The sequence below is a fragment of the Pinus tabuliformis genome, chromosome 1_2 (assembly GCF_031772625.1).
Source record: "Pinus tabuliformis cultivar Carrire ecotype Pingquan chromosome 1_2, CPIR1, whole genome shotgun sequence".
NCBI lineage: Eukaryota > Viridiplantae > Streptophyta > Pinopsida > Pinales > Pinaceae > Pinus > Pinus tabuliformis.
Window position 1 is genome coordinate 520,662,939 of NC_142298.1, and position 15,085 is coordinate 520,678,023.

Genomic DNA, 15,085 nt, shown 5'->3' on the forward strand with positions numbered 1-15,085 from the left:
TCCGTAAGGGGGCAGGATTTCACTCTTGTCAGGGTCTTGGGTCGTTAACCTCTTTCCTTACGTCCGAGAAAGACGAGCTTTTAGCCAAGTATAAGCAATTTTAGGGCACATTATTGTTTATGTTGCATTTGTATTTTGCATTGCCTTGTTTGGGTTGTTATTATTGACATTATGACACTATGACGTTTGGTTTGTGTTATTATTAGATATGTTTAAGAGGGAATATAGTTTGGTGTCAAGTTAAAATAGATTGATATAATATCATTTAATTTAAGAATAAAAATCTCTATTTTGTGAAAACATATATTATTTTGTTTTTTTAGAAAATTAAAAATTGTTTATTGATTATTTTAGTTTTGTAAATTTAATCTTTGATTGGTTGAATTGTTGTGATGAGGCTTAATTTCCTTTGGTATTTGTAAATTATTTTCCATAATTTGTTAGAATATCCCATTTTATTTGCATCCATATTAATTACTTTGCAAAAACAATTAGACTTAAATTATTCTCTATTACCATATGTATCCTCCAAATCTCAATGAATGCTCCAAAAACCATTGTGAGGTGTTAGCGACATTTAATAAAGTTGGATTTGGGACTAGAATTCTTACTCGTTCCTTGTTTCACATGTAGAGGAAAAGTTATCGACAACTACCAAAACAATCACAATTATATTCCCCAAATGTGCACATGGCTCTAATCAAATCTCAAACCTAATTCAAGATGATAGCCACAAGTACCAACTCTTCTAACCCCCATTTAGGCAAATTTTAACATTCCTTTGATGAAACCAAAAAACTAACAAAGGAAGGGAAGAAAAAGGGGATAAAGAGGAATAAGCATCTAATACAAAATTTGGTAAAATTATTGCTTAATATAGGATGCATCTCCTTAATGACAGAAGCATTCCCCTCCACCTCCCCTATTCCCCAATCAAATTTATCTCCTGGAATATAAGTGGCTTGAGTTGTTAAGGTAAGAAAAGGCTTCTAAAAAATTGTTGCACAAACAATCATGATGACACATGAGACCAAATGCAATAGTGATAAAAATATCTTGTTAGACTCCAAATATTAGACAAGTTATCAACTAATGACAATAGATGCAAAAGGTCAAGCAGGAGGGCTAGTTCTTCTATCGAACCTGAGAGAGATCATCATCTCATATATGCTAGCCACTCATAGATCTATCTCAATGAGATTTCAATTAATCAAATCACATAAATTTGGATTCAACATGAATTCCTATGAACCATCTATAGCTAAAGATAAACAGGGCTTCCTCAACTTCATCAAAAATATCAACCAATGGAATCATCCTTATACTTGGATAATAGGAGGGGCTTCCAACATCACCAAAACCCTGGAGGTCAAAAAAATATGCATGAGGAATTTGGATGTAGAATCAAAACATTTCAAAGAACTCCTAAGTCAACACCACCTTGTTGATTTGGATACTTGCAATGGAATATACATTTAGAACAATCATTACGGAGGACCGCAACAAATAGAACCCAAACTTGATAAATTTCTCATTTATGAATCCCTAATGGAAAAATATCTATTCATGTGTCCTTTCAATCACTAGCTTTGATTAATGGCCTGTTAGCTTGACTTTGGATATCAAAACAAGACCCAAAAATAACCTCTTTCACCTTGAAGTCTCTCTCATACATATTTCTTAGATAAAATTTAAAAATGGTGGGTCGAAGCCAATTACATAGAAATACATGTCATTTACATATTTAAAAAAAAGAACAAATAAATCAAAACCAAAATCAAACAATGGAATAGAGAAGAATTTGGAAACATTTTGGAGGAGACAACAAAGTTGGAGGACAAAATGACCGAGATACAACAATCCATCATCCTCGGAGGGAGGTCAGAATAGTTGTTGGTAGTAGAATCCTCTACACTCACTCAACATGAAAAAATATGGTAGCAAGAAGAAACATTTTGGAGGTATAAATGTAGAGTCAAATGGAATAGGGAAGGAGAAAAAAACATTCATTTCTTTCATAAATCCATGATCCAATAGATACACCATAATATAATCACCTCTCTTAAGGACATGGAGGAAGCTATGTTAGAAAATCATAGTTATCTTAAGCAATAACTCATCTACTACTATCGATACTTGCTTACTGAACCCAAGCCATTCGAAACAATGGATATTAGGAAAATAATAAGGCATATTCCTTATTTTATTTTCATTGATCAAAATGAATCCCTCATGAGAGAGGTCACATTAGACAGAGTGGAAAATGTTATTAAGTACATGCCAAAAAACATAATTGTTCCATGTATAGATGGATTCACATCTGATTTTTTTAGGCTTGCTACCCATTCCTTTAAAATGAACCTCTCAAAGTGATGGAAGAATCAAAGAAGATTACTTTGATCTTACCATATCTTAATGCAACCTTCTTAACATTATATACCAAAATATATAAAGTGGAGGATCCAAGTGGTTACTTTCCCATCACACTATGCCATGTAATCTACAAAATAATAACAAAAGATAGTTGGAATCATCTTAGGCCACTTCTTCCCAGATTAATTTCCTTGGAGAAAACTAGACATGTGGAATGTAGGAAAATTTTGGATGGTACAACAGTGGCCCACAAGACCATTCACAATATGAAATTATCCAAGTAGGAAGGCATGATTCTCAAACTTGATCTTTCCAAACCTTTTGATAAGTAAATTGGTCCTTCCTTCTTCAAACACTTGAAGATTTTGGATTCTAGGCCAAATGGATAAGCTAGATAAAATATTTAATATCAAATACCTTCTTTTCCATCCTCCTTAATGGATCTCCCTTGAAAACTTTGTCTTCATCCAAAGGCATTGAGAAAGGATAACTCCTCCCCCCTTTCTTATATATATTAGCAACTAAAGGAATATGTAGATAAATTAAGAAATTCATTCATGATGGTTGGATAAAAGGTCTCAAGATTTTTGGGGAGGAACTTTCAATATCATATAACAACCAATGGATTTTGCCATGTCATTGGGAACTTCCTCAATCAAATAATATTCACGAGATGGTAAGATAAAAGGTCTATGTATTTTTTGGGAAGAAATTTTAGTACCACATCAATAGATCATGGATGACACCATGTCCATGGTAACTCCCTCAATCAACTAATATTCAACTTTCACTTGAACCCTTGATTATTCATGAAGACCTTAGGTATGGACACCAACCAATATAAATCTTAGGTCTTCATTTTTAATATCCCTCTAGCAATCAAATGTCACATCACTCCATTCTTGGGTGCAAAAGATATTTGTTTCTCTTAAAATACTTGGGGCCCCTTGACTACTAACTCCTTAAGAATGGGCCCCTAGTTGGATTTGATTGGAAAACTTGACTTTGAGATTGTTTACTAGATGTTAAGATCTCTAAAAATTATAGGTAATTTAATTCTTCTCAAGCCAATACTAAACTCTTATCTGATCTATCTTTTCTTAGTTCTTGTAGCTCCTAAATTTGTTCTCAAATCCATCTACAACATGAAAAGAATATTTATTTGGGGAGGGGCTGCCAAGGAAATAAAGTGGGTCGTAGTAGCATGGGACAAACTCTGTTTATCCAAACTAAAATGGGGTCTTGGATTGTGAGATATAGAAATCCTAAGAATATTCCTAAGGGATAAGCTCTGGTTGTCTTAAATTTAAGGATGCGCTCCTTGGAAATCAAATTGGCACAAAAAATATGGATAGGGTATAAGTACTCATCATCTTGGTTGCATGAATGTAGCACAAGTAGGTTCCTATATCTAGGAGATGGAAAGTAAAGGAATCCACCTAACTCAATAACATTGTATTTAGGAAGTTAAAAATGGAAAAGATGCCTTGTTTTTGGAGGATTCATGGAAACAACTCCCAAAATTGGACATTTAAGAAATGTTGGGAGATTTGAAAAATTCAATAGTTTCTAACTTTAGAAATTCAATGGCCTAGTACTGTCAACCTAACTCCACATCCAATAGATAACATCACTAACTATAGGAGATATCTTAGAATATAAATATAGGAGCTACATATTGGGATACCTTCTGGAAAAATCTTCAGCAAAGATTCATATTCAATCCAGTGATCATGATATTCTTCAATGGGATTACTCAACAAAAGGATAATTGAATATAAAATAAGCCTACTCTATGGCATCAAGGTTATCCAAATACTTGAATGAAGTCATTTGGATTCACATACAGATGTAGAATATTTGGCCCCAAATCTCCACGTTCCTTTGGCTCTCAGCCAGAAAATTAACCTTAACTTGGGACAAAATCATCAAAAGGAGATTCCAATATCCTTCTTTCTATAATATGTTCCAGACCAACAACAAGGAGACACACCACCTCTTCAACCCATGTCATTTTTTAGACCAAATCTAGTCCAATTTGTTGTAAAGATTTTTGTAATTTATTTCAAAGATAGCGAAAATACAAATATCCATGATAAAGATTGCAAGATGAAGGTTGTTAGAAATATTGTTTGTAAACCCCATATTTTAAGTCTTTTTTACTCTAAATACATTGTGTAACTAGGGGCATAGAATATATGGTTGAAAGGTTTAATTTTACACCTTTCCAATGGTATATATCACTCCCTCTAACTCCATAGGGATGAGGATATATGAAATATTGTGTTAGGTAATCCTAGCAAGAAAGTATAGTTTGGCCTTGTCAGTTTTACAAGTCGACCCCATAAGTGAACAAATAAAAACTATAAATAAATGATAGATCAATGAATTTGAATATAATATAATAAAAAATGTATATGAGGTGTGAAAGAAAATTTGGGGAGCAATCTTAGGGTTCTAAAGGTGGAGAAAAAATATGATTTGTGGAGTGAACAAGCTATTTGGGAATTTTCGCTATAAATTTTCTTTTGGAATGTTTTAGACCATGAAATTTTAAGGAGTTAGTGGATATATCTTTGTGTACATGTGTTAATTTTTTTATGATTTTTTCTATCTATTTTAATAGAGATTATCTAAGGAAGTTATGGTTCCTAAATGCTCCTAAAATCCAATTCAAATAGGTCAGGTTGGAATTTTTGCTATAACTTATTTTTTGAGATGTTTCAGAATATGAAATCTTGAGGAGACAAAGTTGAGATATTTATGGTAAAAATTATAGACTTTGGTTCACTATAATTTAGAATATATGCCCTATGGAAGTTAGGGTTTATGAATATTCCTGAAGTTAGCTTCAAAAACATTAGTTTGGATTTTTTACTATAAATGATTTTCGAGGATGTTTTAGATTGTAAAATTTTCATATACCTATGGAGATATATATCGATACCTCAAATAAAAAATTTAGAATTTGGTTCAGTATACTTTCATAGATATGCCTTGTGGAAATTGGGGTTTCTAAATGATCCTGAAATTAATTTCAAATAGATTTTCTTAGAATTTTTTATGTAACTTACTTTTTAGGACTTTTCTTATTGTGAAATTTTTAGCGATATGAGAAGACATACATAAGTGACTCTTGCAAAAAAATTGGAGTGATATTTGTAAAATTTGATACATGGCATGCTATACAAGTTCATTCTTGATAAGAGGAAAAAAACAACATGTTTTGGGTGAAGCATACCAAGTGAAGGAAGAAGTAGCAAGTAAACCTAGTGAAGGAAGAAGCAACAAGTAGAACTAGTGGAGATAGAAGTAACAATCAGAATCAGTGAAATAGATTGGCGCCTATGAATATTTGTAGTAGTGGGTATTGGTTTCTCTAATAGTTTGGTGCCTATGAATATTAGCAACAATGGGGAATGGTGTCTCTAGTAGGTTAGTGCTTACAAATATTTGAAATAATGGGGATAGGTTTCTCTAGTAATTTTTTGCCTACAAATATTTGTAACAGTAGGTTGGTTCCTATAAAGAATTATAAAAACAAGTTTTGTGGTTTTATTCCAAAAGGGTTTCCATATAAATATTTTGTTACATGTTCTACAACTAATAAAATTCATAAGTGATTGTTTCTTATGTTTCATGAATCTTTTAATAAGTACACTTTTTATTATATTGATTCATCCATGCCTCTCAGTATAAGTGTGTGCACAACAATTGGTGGTAGAGTAGGCTCCTTTGAAAATAGTAGAACTACTAGAAGGTATATTTTGGGAGCACACATGGCTAGTTAAGAAGGTTTCTCCACAAACAAATCCCCATTATTTCATGAAACAAACCGTGGATTATGGAGTACAAGGATGCAAACATGAGTAAATTCTCTTGGTTTTCATATCTGGAAATCAGTCATGGTTGGTTATACAACCCAAAAAATATTCCAATAGGTATGGATGGGAAGAAGTATAGTGAACATAAATGATATCTTATGCGGTCTATCAAAATTAGAATTTTTCAAGGTGATGCATTGTGAATTGGCGAAATAAATTTGGAACAAACTTCAAAACATTTATGAAGTTGATGACAAGGTGAAGAAGGAAAAGCTCCAAATCCATACCGATATAAGTCTATTGTTTAAAATGATTGATTGCATGGACCATGGGTATGACCAGTGTTAGGGACATGTTGATGCCTCGAAAATCACTACATCAACATCGGGGAAAACCACCCGGTCTAGACCTTAGTGCAACTCCTTTTCCGTTTGGTGTGGTGGCTCCGACTGGATGTAATGGGACCAGTTTCCTAGTGATATATGAGTTGATGGGTGATCGGTTTGTATGTATAATGAGAGTGATAAGTGCTTTTTCTAAAGTGCAAAAATATACAAAGATAATTGATCTATCCTGGGTATTTTTCTAACAATGCGATTCTTGATTGTTTCTATTAACAAATAAACATAAAGATGACTTATCCATAATATAGAAATATGCATTCATATGATGATTACTTTGTTTAATTAATTAAACAAAGTAATAATAAAAACGTTATCACATTGATCATAATATATCACTGACATATATATTCAAAAGATGACAATTCTGAAACATTCAAAAGTGACAAGTTGAAGAATTGCTTGAGAAACATATATACATATCAATAATAGCAAAGTTGATAAATGCTAATTCAGATAAAAATAAAATGAAAAAATAGATAATAGTACCGTATGCATTTAGATCTTCTCTGATGTAAATCTCATTCAAATTCTACTTTCTAATTTAGGAATGCTTTCACAGGATGCAATAGTGCAAATCTCATAAGAGCCTCTTTGTCAAAATGCAGAACTCTAGTCCAGTCTTTTATATATATATATATATATATATATATATGGAAGTATAGTAGTGCAACCTTCGATTTAAGTCTTAGTACAAAATTGCAGACCCTTTTTAAAACCATGAAAGGGTCTTTAAATGCTAATAATGACAAAAAACTATGAATGAAAATCGCTATGCGCTGGTATAACTAAAAACACATAAATATGGGATTTATCTTGAAAATAGCAGTATTGTGGCGGTCAAATGGATTCACTGTATTAACTTCTTCTTTTCCTGTGGTTGCAGTTGACAGATGGCAAGCATAGGCTGAATTTCCAGTGGCTGACTCATTCTAGAGTGTAACTAAGCAATATATGTGACATCAGAGAGTTCGGAGACCATGTAGTTGATTGCATCAGAGAGACACTTCATTGCCATTTTTTGACTGTGTGGCTTAACAAGGAAAAACCAGAATGTTTCCCATGTTAGGCTTTGGATTCCTCTGATTAATTTTTTCCCTTTGTGTCAGCTCTTGTTTCTAATGTTATTCCAACAATTTTACCTTTGGGAATTTTCCTGGAGAGTAGTCTGTAATCAGATTAGATATATGCAAACTGTTGTTTATCAATTCAACTAGATTATTTGTTGCAACTCTACATCTGGATGTGGCTCTTTCAGCTTTCATTAATTGAGACTCCCATTCGGAAAACAAGATTTCTTTATGTGATTCTTGTATCATTGGCAAATTGGCAGCTTTTCCTTCTTTTGAATCTTGCCATGATAGAATATTGGTTAATTTTTCATCTACTTTATCTAATCCAAGCCTAGCATCTATTGATTGTTCAATCATAGATGCTGAGATATCACATAAGGGGACGACCAATGATATATTATGACATAGAATATCCAATTATCAGGACAAAGCCTTGGTCATTTCCAGGGCTTCTGTTCTGAATTCATTTACCTGTGGATATCCTTTGAACCGCTCTATTTGGTCTCTCATCTGCGCGATTTGTTCATCTTTTGATTTCCTCTCCTACTCACTTACAACTGTAGTCTGCTCAACTCTTGAGACAACTCTTGTTATTTATGGATGGTTTGTTCCTGCCGATTTTGCCTCTAGTTGGATGATTGTTTGGTCTTTTTCCCTCATCAGGTGACTAATCTTTGAGGACTTATCTATTGTCGCTGTTGTATAGGCTCCCGCATACTGTGACAATTTTGTTAAATCTTCGAAGGGATTCAACTCTTCTCTCCATACCACGTTCATCATCTCTACCTGAGGAGTCAAAAGAGGACTGTGATCAATTTTCCTCTTCTTCCTTTGTCTTTTGACTATAGCCCTATGCTTAGGACTATAGAAGACATCCAGTGGTGGTATTTCTTCAATTTGCAGTACAATCAACTCAGTGGGATTTTCAAGGATAATCTCTATGTCTTTCTGAAACTTGGGTGGGCCGCTTGTTCCTACAATCGGAACTGTGTTGACTGCTGATTTCTGTGCTACAGACACTTTTGGTGTAGTGAACCCTTGGGTTTTCTCGGGATTACTGATGATTGAATCAAACTGTTCCCATTCCTTGATTAACTTGGGATCAATATTAATATTTGTATCAAGGGGTTCACTAGATGTTACCTACTTCTGCTCCTTTTCTGGTGTCTTCTCCTTCTCAGAAATCTTTTCAATTTCGAGAGTCTGCTCAATAATTTCCTTCTCACTATGGCCTTGTGGTTGTACCATATTGGTTGTATTTAATAAGCCTAGAGGTAGTGTTTCCAATCTCTGCGCCCTGAGCTTATAGAATTCCTCTAGTCCTTCTGCTCCTAATTTGATTTTTACCATATGTTTGACTTGAGAAAATACTTTTGCAGAAACAAACAAGTCATCGAAGCTATCCTCCTCATGATCAAATTTGGTGATTTTAGCCTGAGAGGTAACATTGTAGGAAACCGATCTAGGATCGTATTGCCTTTTTGGGATAGTTGAAAGTTTTAACAACTTTATTTTCTCAACCTCCTTCTCTGCATGTTTAAAATCAAGCAGGGTAAAAGCACCACATCGAAGGGTCCTTGAATCCCTTAAACTGTTATTTGATGTGCTAATTCTCTAGCCAACAGTTTATCAGGGATGTACAGAGGAAGGACATGAGGGTTGGCAAGTTTGCCGAAAAGTTTTATGTAGGTGAATATTTCTTCTCCAAACCAACTACCAGTTGCAGTTAGGTTGCCTGATGCTTCCTCAGATAACCTAGGAGCAGGCTTATTGAATATGGCATAATACACAGGAAGAATAAAACCATGACAAATTCTATACAGATGGTTTTTATAATGGGCTTTCCATGGCTCCTTATGATAGATGTGAATGGGATTGGGATCCTGCGGAGTCCATTTCCATCCAAGAACGGGGTATTCAGAATTAAAACAGATAGTGTCCATGATATAGGCACTCATGTAAAAGGGAGGTATCACCCGCGTAGACACAAACCTATTTTTTCTATAGTCAAGTATCTAGATGGCCATTTTATCAGACAAGATGTTTTCCCAGTCCATGATATAGCCATTAATTGCATCCTCCATTAACGGTACCATTTCTATAGAAAATTTAGCATAATCATGGACTTCGTAGAGTCTGCACATCGTTGCACCAACATAACAATAAGGAGAGGCTAACGAATCAACGAAGTACATACCCGATGTTTCATGCTTGTGCTTGGTCGGAAAATGCCTCCATTATCTGATAAGGTCGGATTCAATGGCGTTCCCTTGGTGAAAGCCTCCAAAAATGCTTTGCTATAACGCTTCTCTGGTTGAGGCAAATGGTACATTTGTCTAATATCTTCTACTCTAAACAACCCAAACACTTTTCTATCAGTTGTAGAGAATGTTCTGTCTGTGGTTGTGATGCTTTCAACAATCCACCTAACCACATCATTATAGGGTAAAACCTTGGCACGAGCTGCTATTCTATGTAGATATGAGCAGGCCAATTCCCTAAGAGTGTTCTCTGATTTACTCGTGCCATCCGCTGTTGCTTCCACCTCGAGTTCTTCAGGCTCCTCTGCTTCCAGCAAGTTGTAGATACTCTCCCATGAAGCTCAGCCTAGACCGAGACAGGTAGTATCCGATATCAACCCTTTCTTATTTGGTTCTTCTTTGGCTATGACAGGGGCTTTGGTTTTTTTTACCTTCTTCGTCATTTTCTCTGGATTCATCAGCTCAGAGTTGCTCTACATAAACAATGAAAGAATGTAACAGAGAAATCACCCGCTCAAAGCCAATATGAAATGAAAAGAGTTATGGTAATTCACGGATGATAATCGAAATGTAATCAAGTATTACCACGGATGAAATCCTCGAATGAATCAACCTTAACTACAAAATTAATGACCTTCATAACTGTCAATCGTGATAAATAAATGTAATAATTATACGTCGCATCACACACATGTGTGATGGTCCTTTAAAATGAATCGTTTGGTTTCCCTGATCAGCGATTAGCGATAAATCGCATATGGCAGATCGGGAGGTTCACCGGTCAAGCTTAAAATTTTTCAATGGTAGCCCCGATTACGATAAAGGTAAGTAGTATAATAAGGCGGAAGGGTAATCAACGAATCTTACGGATTTTCTTTTATTACTGATTTAAGGTTTAACACCTGCCAATATACGTTAAAAGTTTTTTATCGCATAGCGCACTTTCTTTTATAAAATCACATCGGTGATTTCCAAAGGGATTTGATATGTGTCTTATGGTATCTGTGATGGCCGATTGTGATTGTATTATCACATCGGAGGTTTGGCATAGACCTTTAGGGTGCTTTGTTGTTGAGTTTTTCAATTTGCGATCTTCGATTGCATTATCACATTGGGGATTTTCTTATGAGAGTTTCTTAAAAAGATATTACATATTATATTACAATTGTTTTATCAAAAGGTTTTGGATATTATTCCTATTGGATCGACCTTTTGATAATGGTTTCCATGAGCTATGTGACTAAATCCAAGCATGCGATTTTTATTGAATTATTAAATTTAACGAAGTCTTAAAAAGGGACCCATTTTTATTTAAAGTTTTTCATAATTTTTTTGAAATGGGGGGTTGTTGTACAACACAACAATTGGCAATTCACTAGAAGAAACAGTTATATCTGAGAAGGTAATGCAATATTTCTAACTTTCTTAATTTGGAAATATTTTAGGAAAAAGAAGACAACCTAGGAACAATTAGATAAACATTAACTATGAATATAATGAAAAAATATTTTTGCAATTTCTTTCCAATCTTAAAAATAAAAACATTCCAGGTTTCTTTGAGCCTTGATTGGTTGATAAAGATAAAACAAGGGGACTTCTCCAACTTAGCTTTTATGATGACTTTGTTGTCATAGGTAGTGCCTCTGCTGCTAGCAAAAGTTTATAGTTTCGACAGGGTTACCTTTTAACCATTTAATCATTCATTGTCCCATCCACTTAAGAGTAAAACTTTTGAGAGATAATCCAAAAAGATATGTTTGCACATATTTTTTCCTTTTCATATTTTTATCCTCTTTATTCTTTTCAAAAGATAAAAAGCCATTGTCCTGGTTTGGTGGCCAACTGTTGACAATGCCATTCACTGGTTATAATTGAACTGAACAAGCTAGCTCGTGATGAGACCCCTTATCTTATAATTATAAGCCATTACCCTGTTTTGATATGCAGTATTGGTAATGTCAGTTTAATTAGTTTCCTATGATCATGGTAAGCAGGCTCGTAATGAGACCTATTATCTTTTATATCGAACATATTTTAGAATTACGATGAAAAAAGATCATAAACTTTGTGGATGGGATAAATGATTTACTCCTTAAGAGTGAATGGATGACAATTTAAGAGTTGTAGATGCTAGTAGTGGATAAGTCTTTGCTTTTTACAGATAACCTCATTTGGGCTTTTAAAACTTGAAATGATTTACAATATTTTCAAGGCTTGTAAAAGGTTTTACAAATTTAAAAGAGGTTTTCAGAGTTTTATTTTTATCTATCTTTCTAGAACTGTGGTCTTTTCCTAAAAGGCTTCCATCTATCAAAAGTAAGTATTTACACTACTTTCTTGAATAACTTTCAAAATAGTAAACGGTCAATGGAAGACTATTTACAACCTTATTTCCTAGATATAAAAATTCAAACAAACAAAACTACAAATTGAATATTTACAAGTAAGAAGGGGTTACCTTCTTAAGTAAAGAATTTTTTCAAGATAAGCCCATTAACAGGAAGAGAATCTCTCTTTCTTGATAGATCCTGCAATATGAACGTTGATGGGCCTAACTTCTCGATGATTTGAAATGGTCCTAGCCACATCCTCTGAAACTTAGTGTGTTTACCTTTATCTTCATGCACTTTGTCCCATTTGAAAACAAGATCACCAATTTGTAAAAATTTTGGGCCGGTAGAATTTGTATCAAAGGAAGATTTAACAATCTGTTGATGTTTTGCGTGTTTAATTCTAGCTTTTTCCCTTTCTTCTTCTAATTTAAGGATTTGATCATATCTTAATTGAATAGAAGAGGAGGGTTTTCCTCAATAAATTGCACTAGGGCCAGAGATGGGAGTGCTAAGTTTGTTGGTATCACAACTTCTTTTCCATATACTAAATTGAATAGAGAAGTACCTATTGAGGCCTTCTGCATTATGCGGTCTGCCCATAATGCAAATATCAAAGACTTGTGCCAATTCTTTTGATTCTGATCAATGGTTCTCTTAATTATTTTGATAAGATTTTTGTTGGTTGATTCTGCTAAACCATTACCTTGAGGATAGTAGTTTGCAGAGTATTTCAATTTAAATCCTATTGTAATAGAAAATTCAAGTATGGTACTTTCAGAAAAATAAGATGCATTATAAAAAATGAGAGCATTAGGTACCCCAAACCTAGTAATGATGAATTGATCTATGAATTCAATAATTGCCTCAGAGTTGGCTACCTTCAAAGGAATTGCTTCTACCCACTTTGTAAAGTAATTTGTGGTTGTAAGGATATATTTGTGCTGCTTGGAGGAATGTGGGATAATCTCTCCTATGATATCCAGTCCCCATTGCTCAAATGGTTGTTCAACATTGACTGGTTGCAAAGGAAAGGCTGGCTTTCTTTGTTTTCCACTGGCAGTTTGACATGTTCTGCATTTCCTTACATATTCATGGGTATCTCTGAATAAAGTGGGCCAATAATAACCGACATGTATAATTTTGTGAGCTGTTTTATCACCTCCAAAATGTCCACCTGCTGGCCCATCATTTCATTCCTGCAAGACCTTTCGTGCTTTAGTTTTTACAAGGAATCTTAACAAAACTGAATCATAATTCCTTCTAAACAACACATCATAAATAATCTCGAAGTTTTTAGCTTTCAATCTTAAGGCACGTTTATTTTTGTAAGAGATATTAGAAGGATCATATCCAATTTTCAAATAAAATAACAAATCTGCATATTGAGATTCAGGGTTAATGATACTTATCTGATTGATTTCATCAATACTATTTGAACCTTCATGTTCTTGAATGTTAGAAGCTCCTGCTAACAACCTACAAAAACCTTGACCTTTGACAATTTTCGCCAGTTTAATGTCTAAATCATATTCTTGTAACACTATAACCCAATTGGCCCTCTTCTCTCCTACTTCCCTTTAGACCAGTAATTGTCTCACCACCGAGAATGGGACTATTACTTTTGTATGAGTCTTTAGGAGGAATGGCCTAAAGTGTTTAATAGATTTAAACACGGCGAAGGCTTTCTTTTCTACTTCGGAATAATTAAGTTCAACACCTTGAAGATTTGAACTAAAAAAGGATATGAGTGCTTCAACTTGTTGATCATTGATTTGTGTCAACACAACTACATAGGAATTATCGGATGCTAATGTGTATAAAATAAAATGATTGGAAAAATTTGGAGTGTTTAATGCAGGAGCACTTATGATTGCCTATTTGATTGAATCAAAAGCTTCTTTTTCTTTATGCCCCCATTTGAACACTGATTTTTTCTTAATCATGGTCTGTAATGGTAAAACAATCTGTGAAAAATCTAGAACAAATCTTTTTACAAAATTTATTTGACCTAAGAATGATTGCATTGATTTTTTATTCTGTGGAAGAGGAATATCAGAAATCTCTTTGATCCTTTCTAGATTGATATAAATGCCATCTTTTGACACAATAAACCCCAAGAGATTACCTTGATCAAGAGCAACAAATGATTTCTTGGGATTTAATGAAATCCCATACCTTGTACATCTTTCAAAGATTTGCTTCAAATAACGTAAATAATTTTCTCTTTTCTTGGAGAAGACAGTAATATCATCCAAATAGACAACAACTAACTTATTAATCAAACCCTTGAATGCTATATCCATTGCTCTTTGGAAGGTAGCTCCAGCATTAATCAAACAGAAAGTAATTTTTTGGTAGGCATATGTTCCCCACTTAGTTCTGAAAGTAGTTTTCAACCTATCATCTGGATGCACCAATATTTGATTATATCCAGAAAAACATCCAGAAAAGACATTAATTCGGAACCTGCTACTGAATGAAGAGTTTGTTCCATTGTTGGTAGTGGGAAGTTATCCTTTTGGCTAGCCTTATTAAGATTTCTAAAATCAATGCAAATTCTAATGTCACTGTTATTTTTTCTAACAGGTACTAAGTTAGAAACCCATTTTGAATGTCTAACAGGGAAAATTATCTTAGCTTTCAAGAGTTTATTTAACTCTGCTTTGATCTGACTTTCTAGGTTTGGATGAATTTTCCTCAATTTTTTCTGCACTGGTTTCTCTTTAGAAATCATTGGAATTGTGTGTTGTATGATAGAAGTATCATATGTTTTTAAGTCATCATAATTCCAAGCAAAAACATTTTTGTATCTATTCAACA